Below are 18726 nucleotides of genomic sequence, written 5' to 3' on the forward strand. Positions count from 1 at the left end.
AAATTTCTGCTAGGTTTCAGCTTTGCTCTGCAAAACACTGTGTTTCTAACATGATATTCAACCAGGTTTAATTCCACATGAGACAAAATGAGCCCCTGCAAAACACATCACGCTTAATTTAGCCCTACGACCATCCTTACACAAATACAGTCACATGCATATTCGTAATGCATCAAAGATTTAAAAGATTTATCACCAGCACCACTCCTCTATACATTTAATCAGCCGACAGATTCATCACATCAGCCCCAATCTGCTGCTGGGAGCGTCCTGTGTGCCGCTGACTCTCCGAGGTGACATTGGCAGTGATGGAACATTTAGCATGAAGCTAAACAACAGGTTGAAAAGGACTGCGTGATGTAGTCCATCAACCTGACAACAAACCCCACAGTCATTTACTAAAAACAAGCACGCTGGCAGCAACAATGCACACTGAGTGTAATGTCATATCAGAAGGATAAGCAGATGTATCAGGTCAACAGATCTTGACTGTTCTAAACTTTTTTAAATGCACTGTGCCTCACAATAACAATGCTGTTCTGACGGTGTTTGTTAAAAGGGCATGTTTGGAAAGTAGATCACTTAAAAGGATAAAGACTGAATGTATTCGAAGCCATCACAAGCCAACAGTCACAGTGTTGGATTACAAACGGCTGAGAGAAGCAGCTTCTCTTATTCAGAGGCAGTAAGCTGCTTCAGTTCAAACGCTGAAAATTGGCCTCACTCAGAAAAGATATTCTTAATTGTTTGGAAAAAACAATCAGAATGAAGCACTGCTGTGATGTGTTTACTGGAGGCTTAAATTGCCTGAAATGTGTCAGCATTAGCATTGTTGAACATATTAAAACATACATTTTTTGTACACTGTACTATGAAGCTGTAACATGCTTATACTAAATGAAATATTGAAAAGCTTGTCAGAGGCTGGTCCTTGGCTCATAGACAGGTTTTGATGCGAGTGTGCTCCCCTACAAAACGATATAATATCCACAAAAACCCTGAGGCTGTCTGATTTGTAAACATGGTGAAAGGTTATTCCAGCACAGCTCAACCTCAGACTGCATTGACCAGTGTTGGCTAATAGCAGCAAGATACACAGAGAGATAATCAGCACTGCACATTGCTCATGTTATCAATTCTAATATTGTGTGTGCCCCAGATAGAGCTCACATGAACACACAGTCAGGTAGACGCTTACATGAGCTCAGGAACACACACACACACACGCAGCCAGAAGAGCCAAACACACACCTGAAAACAGGTACATTCGAAGCAGATTCTGCTCAAAGACTGCCTCATGCTGTGGGCGATGTAATCTAGATTACATTCTAAACACACACACACACACACACACACACACACACACACACACACACACACACACACACACACACACACACACTCTCTCTCTCTCTCTCTCTCTCTCTCTTTCAACTGAATAGAGTATTGATCCCGAGTTTGTGATTAAAACTGGGGCTACTGTTGTTGTTCAAATGCAATCAACACACACACACCCACCATGTGATCACTTCATTACTCAGTTGCTTTTTCACACACATGCTCACGCTCTCTCTCTCTCTCTCTCACACACACACACACACACACACACACACTTTCCCTACAAATGCCCTTTCAATCACTGTTTTTCATGGATACCATATGCACACATCACTATGCACAACACATACATGTTGACATATGTATTATACATAAATACACACACACACACACACACACACACACACACTGCACACCAAGGTTACTGGCTATATCCTCAACAGATTCCATGTCCATTCTTGCATCCTAGCTCATTATGTTCCTCTGCACTGTAGTTATTCATGCTGCTGCACTTTGTGTGTGTGTGTGTGTGTGTTTGTGCGTGTGCGTGTGTGTGTGTGTGTCTGTGTGTGTGTCTGTGTGTGTGTGTCTGTGTGTGAATCTCCTGACTCCCATAAAGCAGTGGAGTGATTGAAAGCTCTAAACGGTGAAGCTGCACTCAGGGGAATAGGGCTAATATACATAATGGCAGAGCTATATTAACAGCATCCTGATGCACACACGCATGCACGCCCGCACACACACACACACCCCTAGGTGTCAATTGAACAGGAGCCTCTCTTTTTTCCTCCCGCAGATCTGACTGAGCCAGTGAAAAAGGCTGACGATAAAACAAACACGTGAGCTAAAAATGTTAGAAAAAATAAATAATTAGCATGTTTATTTGTTTTATACAAGCTCCTCTTTAAACAGTATTGTTAAAAATGATAATTGCAGGGCAGTTTTTCATGCAGCTGTAAGTGCACATTTGTGCATTGTACTCATGACTAATGAGTATTGCAGGTGACACATAACTGCCACTCCATAGATATATTAACATTTCATTATCTATTTCTCTCTGCTAAAATCAAGAGCATCAGCAGCATTTTCTCAGCAGCGTCCTCAAAAACTAATCCCCCATGACATGGAAAATTTCAAGAGCCTTTCACATCTGTGTCCCTTTCACTGCAAGTCCATCTCAGCTTGAAAGGGATCCACAAACGCATTGATATTCTCTTCGGTGGAACAATAGCAGTTCCCATCTTGAGGTGGCCACTTCAGAAATGTGCTCAGCTTGATGAGCAATGTGCATTTGGGGTAAATGCTCCTGCTGTGTGAGGAGCCGGAAAGGATAGAGAGGCAGTAAATGGTCACACTTGCAGCAGGAGTACAAGGTGAAGATTGTTGGGATCAGGGATGAGTACAAGGTGCTCGGCTGGAAGCTTGGTGAAGACGCTCTGACAGTGGATCCTAATCAATGCAGCTAAAACTGCACAGCAATCTGGAACACTTAGCAAAGAAGCATCATCCCTGTGAATGGTCCTGTAAAAAGTCTTGATGTAACATACTGTGTGTTGTTGATATTTTGCCTTCTAACTTTTCACATTATACAACTGCTGAAATTGTTAGAAAACGGATCAATAGACCAATAGGCAGAAAAGGTATCATCAACTGTCTCGATAACTGAGGATAAGTCATTTTAATCATTTATGAAGAAAAAGACTCACTTGTTCCAGCTACTCTAATGTGAGTATTTGCAGCCTGTCTCAGTTTAATATCATAAGACATCACTTTGGGATTCAGTAATGAGCTGAACAGCTGAATAAATATATAAAACTGTACCTTGATCTCAACCATTTACTCATCATTCATCTTCGATGATACTGGCGGCTGTCTGCTGTCTCATACAGCATCAAATCTATGCTGTGCTCAGACTAGTGTTCACATTTCATGCAGAGCATACAGTACATCCATACCAAACACTGTGGCACTGTATGGAAGATTCAATCTATTATTTATTCAGTCAGTCTTTAAGTATGTACTGTGAGTGTATTTGTGGGGAGCCAGAGAAAAACCAAGGTTACTGGTGTGATTCATGCTGGGGACGTCAATTCTGAAAAACTATGCACTCTCTGTACTGTAAAGTGCCTGGATTGAAGTATTCACCACATGGTGTATGACTAACGGCTTAGAGAGAAGTGTGTGTCTGAATGTGTGTGTGTTAATATTATTTAACCTTATTGTTACTCATAACTAATTTCCTTAAACAACACGAGGAGTAAAACAACAGCAGGAAAGCGACGACGACACGCCCTACTTTGGAAAGTCACGCAGACATATGCAATGACACACACACACACATACACACACACGAGCTGCACTCTTTGTATTGATAACCTATTTCAACAGAGCAATGCTCTTTGAGGCACAGCACTTTGAAACATTGCGTTGAAGGCAACAGGCATCAGTAACACTGCCGACAGATGAGGAAAAAATAACCGGCGTACTGAGCCGGGCAAGATGAAAGTTATTTTTATCCCTTTAAAAACCCACATGCTACATATTTTACCTTGTATTTACAGCATGCATTGAGAGCCTCTTACATTAAATGAACAGGATATTACATTGAAAATATGAATTTGTCTTCAAAATGTTTTTTAACTCCTTCATTGTCTGAAGGACCCTGCAACCTAGACCCCACTGCTGTAAATTTGTTCCAACTGCAAGACCCATTTGAAGGCTTTTAATCCTAAGTGGCAGGTATCCATTTTGCGTTTCAGAATTAATCAGTTGATCAAATGATCTGAAAAGCATAAGTGTTTTGTAAGCAAAGGTCTTAGGATGACTCATAACTTGCCAAGCACTGCAGAATGTGCTTCACTTCTACAACAAAAGTAAAAATTCAAGGTAGGTGTGTGGGCGCCGTTTCGTTCAGACGGTCGACCTGTCACCTCTTTCTGCAAAAAACCCATAGCCTCCACTGCCACAGCATCCATACGCTACGTCACAGCAAGCAGAATATCCACACCCCCAAAATAATAAACCTCTCGGGCTTCAATTCATCAGAAATCACAAAGCTGCTTCGCGTCAAGGCTTTGAAAGCCTGGATGGTGGTGGCAGTGCGAGTTAGGACGTTGGCAACCTGAACAGTTTATAAGCCAGTTTCCATACCAACAGGCCCTGTCTCCTAACCACAGTCCATCTCAGCAGTGTTGAGAAGTGGGCAGGAGCAGACGAGTGGATGAAGAAAATGAAAGAGAGCACAGGAGAGGAGAGGAGAGGAGACCCTACTGCTCTATAGAAATCTCTATATAGTCCACTGCTGTTTAGAAACCCTGCCTGCTCACCGATACGTTTGTGCATGTGTGTGTGTAGGACACACTCTGAGCTAATTAACCCGTAACTGTGGAAGAGAAATTTCACCTTGCAGCCTGTTAGTCGTATGATTTCTAAATTTGCTTCAAAGGCTGGACCTGATTGATGCCTCACTGCTGATTAAATTGGAGGCCATTCAGCGAGCAGTATGTCTGAAATGTAGCTGAAGTCCATTTAACTTTTAAAGCTCACTTTTAAAGTTAAGTGAGCTGGGTGAAAGAGTGCTTTAACACTAAACGGGAAGGTTCAGGACAAAATCTGGAGAGGAAAAAGCTTAATCTACGTACCATGAAATCTCCCAAATCAAGGTAGTGTATGCTTAATTTCATCTGACAAGATAAATCTTCTCATTATAATTTCTTACCGAGAGTTTATTACTGCTTCTGAGTAAATGAATGCTTAAAACTAGAGCTTATAGAATTATAAGGCTGTTTGATCGACACTGTGTGCAAAACTGCTGTGTTTTTAGTGTAGCTGTGAGATAACTCTGTTTTATATATCTTAAGTGCAATTTTCCTGTTCTATTGGATAATTTTGCTTATTTTATGCAATGTTTCCCCTATTTTATTGCTTTTTTTTTCTTATTTTTAGTGCTAAGTTTTTACAGTGTGTCACTTTGCCCAGCGAGTGGAGACGTAACGATAGTACTGCCTTTGTGCACGGGAGAGATTATCTGTTCTTGGACCTGGCAAAACAGGACGAGCAACAAAACGAACATGTGGATTTGTTCGTTGATCAGTCTTTTATGACTTGAGTGACCTCTGTGTAAGAGCTGGAGTGGGTGAGGTCCGACTCTGAAAATGTAATTGTTTGTAAGGGCATCAGAACTGATCCTTTGATCCATGCGAGAGTCTCTGTCACTCACCCCTAAAGCAGAGAGGCTGTAAGTGGATTTACAGCAACACAACTCTGCACTGAGTTAAACTTACTGTAGCAGAGAGAACTGTCCTATCTTCACACTGATAATCAATCTCTAATGAGATATTTAAGACCTGTCCCTGGTCACATGGACACCTGGCCATGTCAGCTTATTTAGCAAAAGCCAGAATACAGGTTCCTCTTTGATTCACTCGTTTGTTCACTAGTGTTTCCATCAGAAATCTGTGTTTACTTTTTGCATATTGTCAAAGACTATAAGCAGGTAGAAACATTCCTTGGTTGTGCACTGAAACTGTGCAGGATCCTTACAGTCAATATGGCAGCTGATGCTGTAAATGAGAACAGCAGGCAAATGTCTACTGAAGGTACATCTATTTATTTCTGTTTCACTGATTGGCCATGAGTGTTTATATTTGTGAAGTTTGCAAATATGGCACGGCTTCCTATGAATGACTTTACTAATAAATGAGCACATTCTTTATAGATCAGTTAGAAGCCATTTGTAAGAACAGCAGCTGGGTTGCCAGGCTGTGAGAAATCTTTGGTTGGTTGGTATCACTCTTCAGCCAGCACTTTAATTCATCAGGAACAACCCCGCAATGGATCGTTGGGCCGGGCTGCCGAGTGTCTGGACTGAAATCCATTTGTTAGCAACTTATTAACATTTACAACTGCAGACTTGATGGATGCAAGTTAGACCCTTTGCAAATTACATTACTAAATGGGTTTCTTACAGTACTTTATACTAAGCAATCATGTCTGCAGTTATAAATGCTGGTCAGTCATTGGTAAAGGGTTTTTATAGATCTGTCAAGTCTGGAGTCATAAATGTTAGTTAGTTGTTAATAAATTGAATTTGGCTCTGCAGCTTTTTTCCCCCGGAGGTACAGTAAGTGGTTAAATGATCCACTGGAGGGGTTACCTGAAGAGTTAAAGAGCAAGTGTCCCAAATAAATAATGCCTTATAGTTACAACTTGCATAGACTCTATGAAGAATACCAGAAAGTAGTACCACAGGAGTTAAGGATGCCTAGGAAAAAAGCTGAAGTACTCGCTGATGGGTGGTACAGAGGACATGACCCACTCGACATTCAGATTCCTGTCCTGCTGTCTTCCAGCATGAACCTCCCCCAAAAAAACAATGTGAACATAACTACAGGTTTTAAAATGTGTGTGTGTGTGTGTGTGTGTGTGTGTGTGTGTGTGTGTGTGTGTGTGTGTGTGTGTGTGTGTGTGTGTGTGTGTGTGTGTGTGTGTGTGTGTGTTATGTGCGTAGAGGAGAACCCTTCTCCTGTCATAGTTAGCTGCTTCCTTCCTGATGTGCTGCTCAACAATGTTCAGGCACACACACAGGCGGACAGACTCACACACACATTTCCTTCCTTTAGCATTTGGTTAGCGCTGTTCATGTCAGAGGTGAGTGGGAAACAGTGGGCAGTGTGAGGAGGTAGCGATAAAATCCAGAGGATGGGGAAGTGAAAGAGAGATGAAGGAGGAGACAGAGAGATGGAAGGAAGGCGACAGACCTGCTAATGGGAAGTTAAAGGTTGAGGGGGAGGAACCTGAACCTGTCAGTCATCACCAGTGTATCCCCTGGTAATGTCAGCATCAGCTAAAAAGCTAAAAGGTGTCACAGCTGACGCACAGTTGTTGTTACATGAACACATGCATGCTGACATGCACTCCAAGGGTGAAAAAAAAGACACCTACAGGTCAAATGGACAGTGTAACTGTACATCTCCTGCTGTGAGAGAGGCAGAAATAGAAAAGAAGTTAGAGTGAGGTTAAAAGATGGAGATGCAGACACAGAGAGAGAGAGAGAGAGAGAGAGAGAGAGAGAGAGAGAGAGAGAGAGAGAGCAGAAGAGAAAGGAAGCACTGCAGCAACAACAGCTGCAGCAGTAGAAAGAAACTAAAGGATAATAGATGGAGAGAAGTCATGCAGGGGCAGCGAGATGAAAAAGGAGAGAGATGAAGGAAAACTGCAGCAACCAAACTTCCTTGTAATGTGTGTTGGGAATGCCAACTTGATATGTGTGTATCAGTATTTACTGCATGTGATCGCAGGTACGCGTGATGCTGTCTGGCTACATTATCACCCCTGCGCTCTCTTTATCTGCTCGTTTCTCTAATCAAATTGGTTTCTCAGTTCAACCAATCTGAACTCAGCACAGAGACTATCTGCTGCATGCCGGTGTTGAGCAGGCTGAATAAATGTTACAAGTGGTAATGACGGTGACAGCGCGCACGCATGTGTGTGTGTGTGTGTGTGTGTGTGTGTGTGTGTGTGTGTGTGTGTGTGAAAACCCACACTCACTCTGATTTGTTGCTATGGCACCCCATCTTCCTGAGATGCAAATATCACAGAACAATTTATATCTACAATTTCCTCTCTGTAATGAATGCACTGACCCTGGCGTGCATGAGCGCACACACACACACACACACACACACACACACACACACAATTGCAGCAGCAATCTCTCAGCCTCTCGAAGAGCAGCCTCGACCCGCTGGTGCAGATGGTGGATCTGAACTAACCTCAGGGACTCAATGGAGTTATAAAAGAGAATAAGCATACTTTCAGAGGGGGAATATTACTCACTTATATGCGCAAAACAGTCAGCTGAGCTGGAATAAACTCCCAAATAAACGCACCACAGTCGGTGTGTGACTTGAGGGGAGTGAGGGGGCTGCCATCCCTCTTGTTAGCAAAATGACCAAAAGGCATCCCCCCTTGTTAACTTGCCGCCCCCCCCCCTCCATCCGAGCAGCAGAGGGAGTGCAGGGGCAGAGGGGGTGTTTACTTTAATATGATAGATAGTCTGTCTGACTCATTGATCCTTTATCTGAGGTTTGTGCATGTTAGAATCTACGGCTCGGACCACGACTCTGAAGTATCGGCAGCCTAACTGTGCTGTATTGATGAATCCATGGTGCTGTCCGTGGTGCTGAATTTAGCTGATGGATTTGTAATTGCGTAATTTCTCTCTTGGGTCTGTAATTCTCTCTAAGCTGTAAATACTCAATTTTAGGCTAAATTGTAGCCTATATACTCTGTACAATCATGTCACCAGCGTGATCAAAGTGACAAGGGTAGTTGGAAGAGTGAGAGGATCACAGAGACACACTGCTGCCTGTAGTATTCCTATGATATTTCTATGATCATTCAGTAGCATCTGTGCTGCTGAAAATCCGCCCCCAGACAAAGCCCCCACTGTAACAAAATATTTTAGGAGAGATATGACTACAGATGTAGTTTTTACTGCTAGCATTAGTGCTATCCCCCCTGTCAGAAATGAGCAAATCACCAACTCACTTCAGCACCAACAAAGTCAAGTTCAGACTGTCAAACCTCTGCGTCGCTGTTTGATTCTGTTAGACAGCAGAAGTCAGATCTGTCTTCGCAGCTTAAGAAGAGAATTATTCACGTCCATAAAAACTGACAGAGTAATGTGCAAGACTGCAGAAATATCGAATGGGAATTCTGTCTTAGAGTTCTCGTTACATGTAAAACAATGATGCAAGATGTTTTACAGCAGAGGCAGAGGGGAGGCAGAAACCAGGATGTTGTTAGAGAGTGTAATCCAACTGTGAAAAAGTTTATGGCACCTCGAGGTAAAACTCTCTGGCTCATAGAAATCATGGAATTGTTCAGATTTAATTTTGTTTAGGCAGTTCTTTGGTTTAAAGGGCAGTAATTCTCCAAATTTCTGCATCTTTTCACGTAAATTATAACTTAATTCGTTGCTAAAATGCCAAACACAATTCACCAGAACCCCACAATTTTATCATAATATTTCTTCATATTGTGTTTGGAAGTCAAACAAACCTAAATATGGCATAAGGAAATACAAGCTACATGTAAACTTAGCATTTTTGCAATTGTGACCAGAAAGTCTTTACATGATAACTGACAATGCAGATCATTATATTCAGAATAGTAGATTCATTGATTAGTCGATCGACAGTTCAAATACAAATACAATTATTTTGATAATAAGTAATAAGTAATAAGTAATTTTCCAGGCGAAAAATACCAAAAATTCCGTTTTTCAAGCTTCAAAAATATGAATCCCGTCAGGTTAGGTTTAGGTTTCTGGTTTTCTTCTTCTCTCACAGTAAACTGAATCTCTTTGGGTTTTGGACTGTTGGACAGACAAAACAAGACATCACCTTGGATTCAGGGAAACTGTTAAAGACCAATATATACCAAATGATAAATCAGGTAAATAATTGGCATATGAATTGATTATGACAATAAAGTGTTACTTGCTTTGTCCTGAATGAATAACGTGAATTATGACCAATGGATCCTCTGTTAATTATATAAGTATTGTCCCAGCCCAGACGGGCAGCCTGGCTGTACAGCTGAAAACACTGCTGTATAAGTGAGAAGCGAGAGGAAAATGCAAGCACTCGCTGACAGAAGAAAGACAACCAGTTCATTAGTTTGAGTGCGACAGGAATGGAGCGAGTCCTGTGAAGCTGTGCCGCAGACAGACAGTCAACAGGTCAAAACAAAGACACACTATCCGGCTGTGAATACACTATGGCAATTATGGGCACGCCAGCACCCACCCACCCACCCACACACACACACACACACTCTTTGTCTCAACATGTCATGAACACGCATGAGAAATGCACATGCACACCAACGCTCATCCACACCAAGTAAACACACCTCATTCACACATGTTTGACCTTTCTCATCTCTGGCCTCTGTCTTCCTCGTCCCTGGTGTTTTCTCACTTTCCCTCTTGCTTCCTTTCTTTCTTCCTTCACTCATTTTTTCCCTTTAAATCTCTTTTCTCTCTTTTAGTAACCTCTCTTCCTCCCTTCAAGTCCAATGTTGTTGTTTTTTTTTGTCTTCTCACTGCTGGTTTGAGATGCCAAACAAATCAGTGCTGCTGTCAGAGTGCCCCCAAGTGTACAAATACCTGAACTACACTCAGCATATAGAGCAGTTGGCTCACAAATTGCAAATCAGGTCAGCTGCACATCTGACTTAAAACATTCTGGAGGCGTCTGGGCTGGAATCTATTTACATCCTTTTTGACTTTTCACAGTCTCTTTCCTATTCATCTGTTTATTATGTGCAAAAAACAGAACACAGAGCATGTGCTCTGTATTTATCCATGAAAATAGGAAGTGAATCTAGAACCTTGAGTAGTTTCATCAAAGAAAATCCCCACTGACACCTGAACACACCGTGCATTAGTGCTCTCATTCTCATTTGGATTATTGTCATGTACGACTGCACCGCTCCCTCTGCTTTATGAAGACTGAAGACCAAAATGAAGATTCAATTTTGAATTTTCTTGACAATTTCTCTCAGGGGTGCTGTAATCAAACAGCAGCCACTGCAGAGCGGAAATGAAGAGGAACTTGTGCACTGACTTCGCCTGAATGCCCCACATCAATTACAATATCAGTCCACCTCCCAAACACAAACTTCAAAGTCGTACAAGTGTTCTCTCTCTCCGACACACACGCGCGCGCTTACACATGCCAATAAGGAATACCAATGAGCTTATTGTTTCCATTTCAAAGGGAAGCGGCAGGCCTAAAGAGGGTAAGAATTAAACATCACGTCTGTCCCCAAAAAACAGGATAAATAAGACAAAGACAAGAAAGAAGGAAGTCTAATCCACTGAGAGGCTACACTGCCAAGTAGGCCAGATTTACAGTATAATATGTTGGCACTCTCTCACACCGTGTGTGCATGTGCAGACCTTCTTATCTTATCTTTCTTTCTTTCATTCCTTCTAATCTCATCGCCCCTCTGTTCATGTTTCAGTCTCTTCATCTTAGCGGCACATTCTCTCGGGTGAATCTGATTGACTGTGACATAAGTACTGCAGCGTACGAGCTTGTGTGTGCAGCAAGTGTGTAGGTGAACAACCAAAACGCATGTGAGTGTATGCATTTATGTAATTGTGCTATTTTATATCACAATAAAGAGATATATCATGATATGAGATCATGAATTCTTTAAAGCAAAACAAAGTCTACTTGAAAGCAAAAATTGTTTGTTTATATCATGTCATGGAAGAAATATATAGTGTATCGTCAGACTGTCCACCCCTAGTTTGGGTATTTCATGCGAATCTAGTGCAGCTGGTACTCAGTCATCTGTACCAGATTACAATTTGAGAGTAACTTCCAATCCTGCACATCACAGAGATTAAAGGATAAGAGAAGTGATTCTGCTCCACGATTAAAACACTTATCTCATGATTACTGCAGCCGGGCCCTGCTCACAGCACTCAATGTTAAAGTACTGACAAAGTGGTATAGTGAGAGTGGATAAGTGTGTGTATGCACCCAAGTGAGTGTGCGCATGTGTGTGTGTGTGTGAGTGTGTGTGTTCAGCACTCTGTCTAGGTGGCTGTGCTGCCTGCCCAATCTCCTCACCACTGCTGAGGAAATCAGAAATCATTTTCTCTCCAATTTTCCTCACCTGTCATCTTTCCTCTCCATCTTCCTCTCCCCCTCTCTCTCTCTCTCTCTCTCTCTCTCTCTCTCTCTTTCTCTCTCTCTCTCAGATGTAACTGGAGCCAATTCTATTTGCCGTTGCTAACGTCGTTTCCGCTTAAATGCTTTTTTGGTAGAAAATGATTTGTTTCCGTCTTTTTTGACCCTCTTCAATACCTCCTTCGTCTCAATCCCGACACCTGTTTTCAGAGAGACGTTTGCTCAATTATAGACACACAAGTGCGCACACACACATGCACACACACTTGAGTGGACACATAAATACTTAAGTATGTACAACCACAAAAAAGCTTGTATGCGCGCACATACAGGCTTTGACCACATGGGAAGTACAATGGACATTTATCTCGACTGACAGAATGATTGAACACACGCACACCCACAGGCACGCACACGCACACATACATTAATTTCCTGTGGACTTACCGTAACCATAAGCATAATCACTTCCTCCCAAACCTAAAATTAAATGATTCACTTTATGGGGGCTTGTGTTTTGTCCCCGTAATGTGACTGTGTAAACAGATTTACATCCCCACAACATGAATAACACACATTCACATGCACACACACACATAAACAAACATGCAAACGACTTCATCTTTATCACAGTCAGTGATCGAGGGGATGAGAACAACAGTGCTAGAAACCTGCTGTCGCCATGGTAACATGGTCATAACAACCTCTCCTCCTCCTCCTGGTACAAACATACCTTATTCTCCCCTGAAATCTCTCTTCATCTCCTCCACCCCTCCAGGTCTCTCTTTCCTCCCCTCCTTTTTCTTCATCACCTTTAATTTTGTTCTCAATCTTATTCAATCCTTCATCTCCTACTCTGCTTCCCTACATCATCGTCACAACTCCAGCTAACTTAGCGCCTTTCAGCCTGCACTCTCTTCCCCCCTTCCTCCATCTATGAGTACTTTCAAGCTAAGAGATGGAGACAAATGTGACACCAAGACTGACCAACAGACAGAAAGACACACTGAAACAATCTCGGAGGGACAGAATCACACCATGCAAAAGACGTTTTCGAGCTGAATCCGGATTTTGTGAACATCCATTTTAAAATGTGCTGTCACAGTCGTGCATTTAATGCCACACAGTGATACAACACTGTGCAATACACTATGATGCAATATTGCGCACATTTTCACTGCAACACTGCTTGTATGATACATTTGGAATTGCGTGCAAGATGAAATCTTAATAAGCATGTGAGAGAAAGATGGTGTCATAATTCTGCCTGGAGTCTAATTTTTGGTAGTAAAATATTTATCAAAAATACATTCCTGCAATCTCTGCAATAATTTTTTTTTTCATTGAAAAAGGATACACAAACTCTGCCTTGTATTTGAAATAATCCATAAACATACAAGCCTGAATTCCTTATACCTGCCACCACGTACACGCATGCATTCACACACCCAAACTCACAAACTCTTCACCTCCATGGTAAATTTCAGCCTCAGAGCAGCTGTGGTTGCTTTAGGGTAGACCAGACCAGTGAAAGGATAGCTGGACCTCCTGAATCCTGTGATGCTTGGCTGTATGTCAAATGTTTTATGAGGCATTGTTAAAGTGTGGGGGCAGGGCTAACACACCCATGAAAAAGGAGCTCTGCTTAGTCCACTGATGCCTCTTACAAGAATCTATGCCAACAGGTTCATGACTTATGAAAGGAGATGTGGCAAAATTGTGTTTGCTGTCTTTCTGCAAAGTCTGGCCATGTCACGTGAATCCAATTAGAGGATATGTACCTTATTGCTATAGGCCACTCCTGCTGCCACACCGTCTTTTTGAACACACCCACACTTGTGCTTTATCACAAGGTTTGTCAGAAGCAAGATTTGACTGACCAACATATTCAGGATGAACCTCAGTGCTGCACGACTGTGTTGAAACTGTTCCAGGTGTTTTCAGTCTGCTACTCAGAGCTGGAGTCTGTTTTTTCTTTGATTTGGGCCCAGGGACTCGTGATGGATGTGAGCCTTTGCTCCCCCACAGGACGACTGACAGGTAGCGAGACAGACGAGTCTACAGAGAGAAAATCCTCTGGAGGAAACATGAGAGAAAACCACAGCACAAACTGAGCCACAAAGGCAATTCTCAGATGATAACAAATGAAAGTTAAGCATATCCTACCAACACACTGAGATCTGCATATTTACTGATTCTCAGACACAACTCAGTGCAGTTATTGAGCAACAGCAGTCTGACACTTGGGTTTGGTTCAGTGAAACACTCGCAGAGGCTGGATAACACCGGGAAGTAGCCTGACAGAAGGCAGAGTCAACAGGATGACACTTTAAGGCATGTCAAATCCAATGGATTTTGCTCTGCTCTCAGTTTGATTTGCATACAACTTATTCGGCTGTCAAATTTGAGTCCGTGCAACTTTGCAGATAGCAAGAAAGGAAGCCCTGCTGCTCACTCACATGTTGAAGTTTCAAAACTGCCACAGTTTCGGCTTAGGTTGCTCACAAAACTTGATTTTTCCATTATAAATGTTGTCCCTGTGTGCTCTGAAGTCTTGACTCATATCTCATATCTGTTTAGCTTCAACTGAAAAAGTTTTAAGGTTATAACTGTGCACTTTACCAAGAAAATACCATTTATTGTAAAGGAAAGCCCCTTTCACAAAATTAGATCAAAGGCGGTTTAGGTATAACCATGGCCATGAATAAGACTGAGTTAAAGGTAGTGCTGGTCATGGCACTAAATGCTGAAGGAGGATCAAGACAAGGGTTTCTGGCCACAAGATGAAGATCTTTTGAGCTATATTCTTCACAGGCCCATTGGAAACATCCAGGAAATGTATGAATCACTCTAAAACCTCTAAACCTAACTAAATGGAGCCACTCCAGACATCATATCCTCTGCAGCTTTCACTGTTTCATAGATGCCGTTGCTCTAACACATGTATTTATCCATTGCAAAGAGCTGGATTTTAGGCCCATTTAGCCACACCTCTCTGTCAAGCACAGGAAGACGTGAGCTTCCCCTGGCGTTAAGCCCAACAAGAGGTCGTTATTAATGTGCTGTTCTATTGCTGAAAATGGTAATTCATCCTTATTAGGAAGTCTCTGCACTGTGAAGGTTAGTCACAGAATTTCAAGTCTAATCCAGCCATGATTTTTGTTTGGACGTCTGCCTCCATTTATCTGTAGTGAAGTTGGGGTGTGTACAGGAGCGTGTCAAAGCTGCCGCTTTATGTTTGCAGATGAGCTTTAACTTATTCCACTGTTTGCATTAATGTAAGTCGCCCTGGATAAGAATGTCAGCTAAATAATTAAACAGTAAATGCACATACGAGAGCGAGGTGGGTGAGGGGATTAAGGGAGGGAAGTGAGAGGAAGAGGAGCAGAAAGAGGGAAGATAAGATGAGAGAGAAGAGGGAGGAAGTATCTCCGGCTTTGAGAAGAGACTTAGGAGAACCCTTTATCAGCCTGTTCACACACACTCTTATACAAACAAAAATACAGATACAAGAATACAGATATACTCACGTTTACATCCACAGCTGAGTTCAGAGCCGAGTGACAGTTCGGTAATTTCTTCCTGTCACCCTCGTCCTCTATCTTCCTCCGCTTGTTTCTCTCCTCAGAGGAAGTTAATTGAAAATGCAGTCTGTGCTTGGTGGTGTCAAAAGTGGGCGCCATCATTCACTTTTTCATATTTAACAAAAATGGTGCTGTCGGTAACACTGGGATAAATTAGCCTCCTTTATGCAGAGTGGGGTCAGCCTCTTTGTGCTGTTGAAGTAGTTCAGCCAACCCTTATAATCTGGGGTCACCTGAGGACATGGGTGCTGCTAAATCACCCAAGTCACATGAAATGTAACATGTGAAAGAACGGGAAGAAATGACTCATCACTTTGTCAGTATGTTTCAAAATGATTCATATGAATGTTTCTGGTGCCTTAATGGAACGTTTAGGCAATGAGGGAAGGTCATGGTCATTAGGGAAAGATCATTGTTAGACTGTCTCTGGTGTTGATGTCACATACTTTGTACGCCAACCTGTCCACCCAGACCCCCTCTCTCAGAGATTTTGCAGTAGAGCAGCGTCACAGTCATTAGCACCGCCACAAGAGGCTGCTTCTCAGGAAATCTTAGGTGGGTTTTAGAGTTTGAAGAGCTAACGAGCGCTGTTGTTTCTGCATGATACCATGAAAATCCACATACTAATAAAAAGAGGAAAGGTGTAAGTTGTCCTAACAAGTGCAACAACACTATGAAACACAGTCTCTACATGCCCACACAGCGGGACTAATAAGGAAGGTGAACAACACCTGTGGAGGGGCTTTAATGCAATACATTTACCGTCCACTATTTTATTAGAGTGTCTGAACTCTGAGTGTGAAGTTTACATCAAGGTGTGCTCAAAAAATCCCCCAAAAGAATGAAAAAGGCAGGCATCCGTGGCACGTACAATCCCATAATGCAGAGGTCCACATTTTGTAGTTTTTAGTTCTCATTAATGACTGAGAGAAAGAAGGACTGATCTGTCCTCACTGTCATCACCTTCCAATTTTACACTTGTGTAATTAACTTAATTAACTTCTGTGGATTCACCGGTAGGACTGCAGCTAAACACGAGTCGAAGCACAAGAGTCAAGCTGCTGCATTTATCTTTCAGCATGACAGGACAGAGAAAACAGGGCCAATGTCTCACAATGCAAATTACCTAGTCTCCACTTATGTATCATGAATATCTGTGGTGACTTAAGTATTCAAGGTGTCATAGAAATAAAACAATGATATATGTGTGTGTTTTTAGTCTACAGTCTAGTGGCTGGGTCGCTGCTTGCTGCCTGCTCATCTGTGTGAGTAAGTTTAGGAAATGGGAAACTGTGGTATTAATACCTCTCTAATCACTGGCAGCGTTTTTACTGTCTGTACCAGCTGTGGCACAAGTACTGGACATTCATTTGTACATTGTATAAATCTGACTTTCATTAGTGCATTACGTTTTAGTCTTTTGAAAACGGTACACTGTGCACACTGTACTGTAATTTTAGCTAATGGCACATCTTCGGCACTTAATCACCCACTGGTAGCCCACTATGCTGAACAGCAGTCTGCCCATTCTTCTTTTGGCTGCAGGCAGTTTGTAAACATATCTATAACACTTTATATGGCCCCCGCCCCCCACCGCCGCCCATGGAAACTTAATGCTCCCCCATCAGTTTTATTCTGCAGCTCATCCTGTGAATAACAATAATTATACACACTTAATGATTGAGAATTCTGTCTCCAAGAAAGCAAAGCAATCCCAAGAAGAGAAATATGCTGTGTTAGTTTTGAAAGCTTAATTACAAAAATGTATGACCCAGATAATACTTCTGTCTTCCTAAAGCTGCAACTTCGGCATCAGTAAGATTATAGCCGAGCATGCTAGATATGAGCTACGTTAGCAAGAAGTTATTTTTTCTTTGTGAGAGAGATATATTGAATGATCAGGTCAGGTTAGTTCAGTCCTGTTCTGTGCTGAACAGGCCACATGGACAGCAGTGGAAACAGTCTCCCTGTCATACAGTATGTTCCTCCCGCAGGCTGCATCCATCACATTCATGGGTCAATATGTGACTGCAAAGAAGGTGGATTGCATGTGCATCAGAGCAGCATACACAGGAAAGGAAAGGTTGCCTGCACCCTGTTTCTCCATGTATATAACCTGCTTGTGTTCACATCGGCATTTGCCTGACGAGGCCTTGTAGGTCAAAACATTGCATAAATACATATTTTGGGAGCTTGCAAATGTCTCCTGTCCCTGATTATGTGACAGCTCGATGACAGTTGTCGCATCAAAAGTAGCGCTCTGCAATATCAGGCTTTTTGAACTTCCATCTGAATGTTTAGGGAAATTCGCTGTTTATTTTTTTACAAAACTGAACATTTGAACCAAGGTCATCCTGCCCTTCAACTGTCTTCTATTGAAGAAACTGTCATCTATACATCTTCCCTCGTTGCGTGGCTATATGATCACCTTTCACAAATTACAGTATATAAGCAGAAATTAAGCCCACCAGATATTTATGTACATGTAAATACATACACCACCCAAGTAATCTTGCTCAAAGCTGCAATTATGTCTTCACACATAAAATCTGACCTGAAACTAATTACATGCATGCCTGTTCACACACAGGCACATAAACAGATGCATGTACACTCCAACACACACATGCACATCATACAGTACACACCTCCTTTCCTCCTATTACGCAGAACGAATATGCCAGAGAGGAAAACGAAGGTGCGTGTGTGTGTGTGTCTGAGTAAACAGTGTGGTGCTGTTGGGAGCGATAAGGCTTCGGGTCGTCTGTTGGTTCAGTTCCTGTGTGACGCCGCAGATAAGAGAGCAGTGCCTGCGTGTATATACACATGCATAAATTTACACACATATGATATATCACACTCACAGGCATAAACACACAAACACACATACACATAACTGGGTTTAAACCTAAACGTGTGTCCGACGCGATACACCTCGCTCTGACACACACAGAAACACAAACAAAGGATAACAGTTCAGCCTGTGATGGTCACATGCTAACATTTACACATGAGTGAATGTGCGGGCTCCATCCTGACTGGAAGTGACCTCAGAGTTAATGCTGCTCAGCGCACAAATACAGCACACAGAC

The 18726-nt window shown here is 42.2% G+C and overlaps 1 protein-coding gene across 1 annotated transcript in view; it reads right to left on the reverse strand.

The window, feature by feature from the left end:
- LOC139336002 (cGMP-dependent 3',5'-cyclic phosphodiesterase) overlaps nt 1-18726 on the reverse strand; it is a 143784-nt gene that overhangs the window by 100336 nt on the left and 24722 nt on the right. The gene's annotated exons all lie outside the window — the stretch shown is intronic.

This window comes from Chaetodon trifascialis, chromosome 9 (assembly GCF_039877785.1).
Source record: "Chaetodon trifascialis isolate fChaTrf1 chromosome 9, fChaTrf1.hap1, whole genome shotgun sequence".
Lineage (NCBI taxonomy): Eukaryota > Metazoa > Chordata > Actinopteri > Chaetodontiformes > Chaetodontidae > Chaetodon > Chaetodon trifascialis.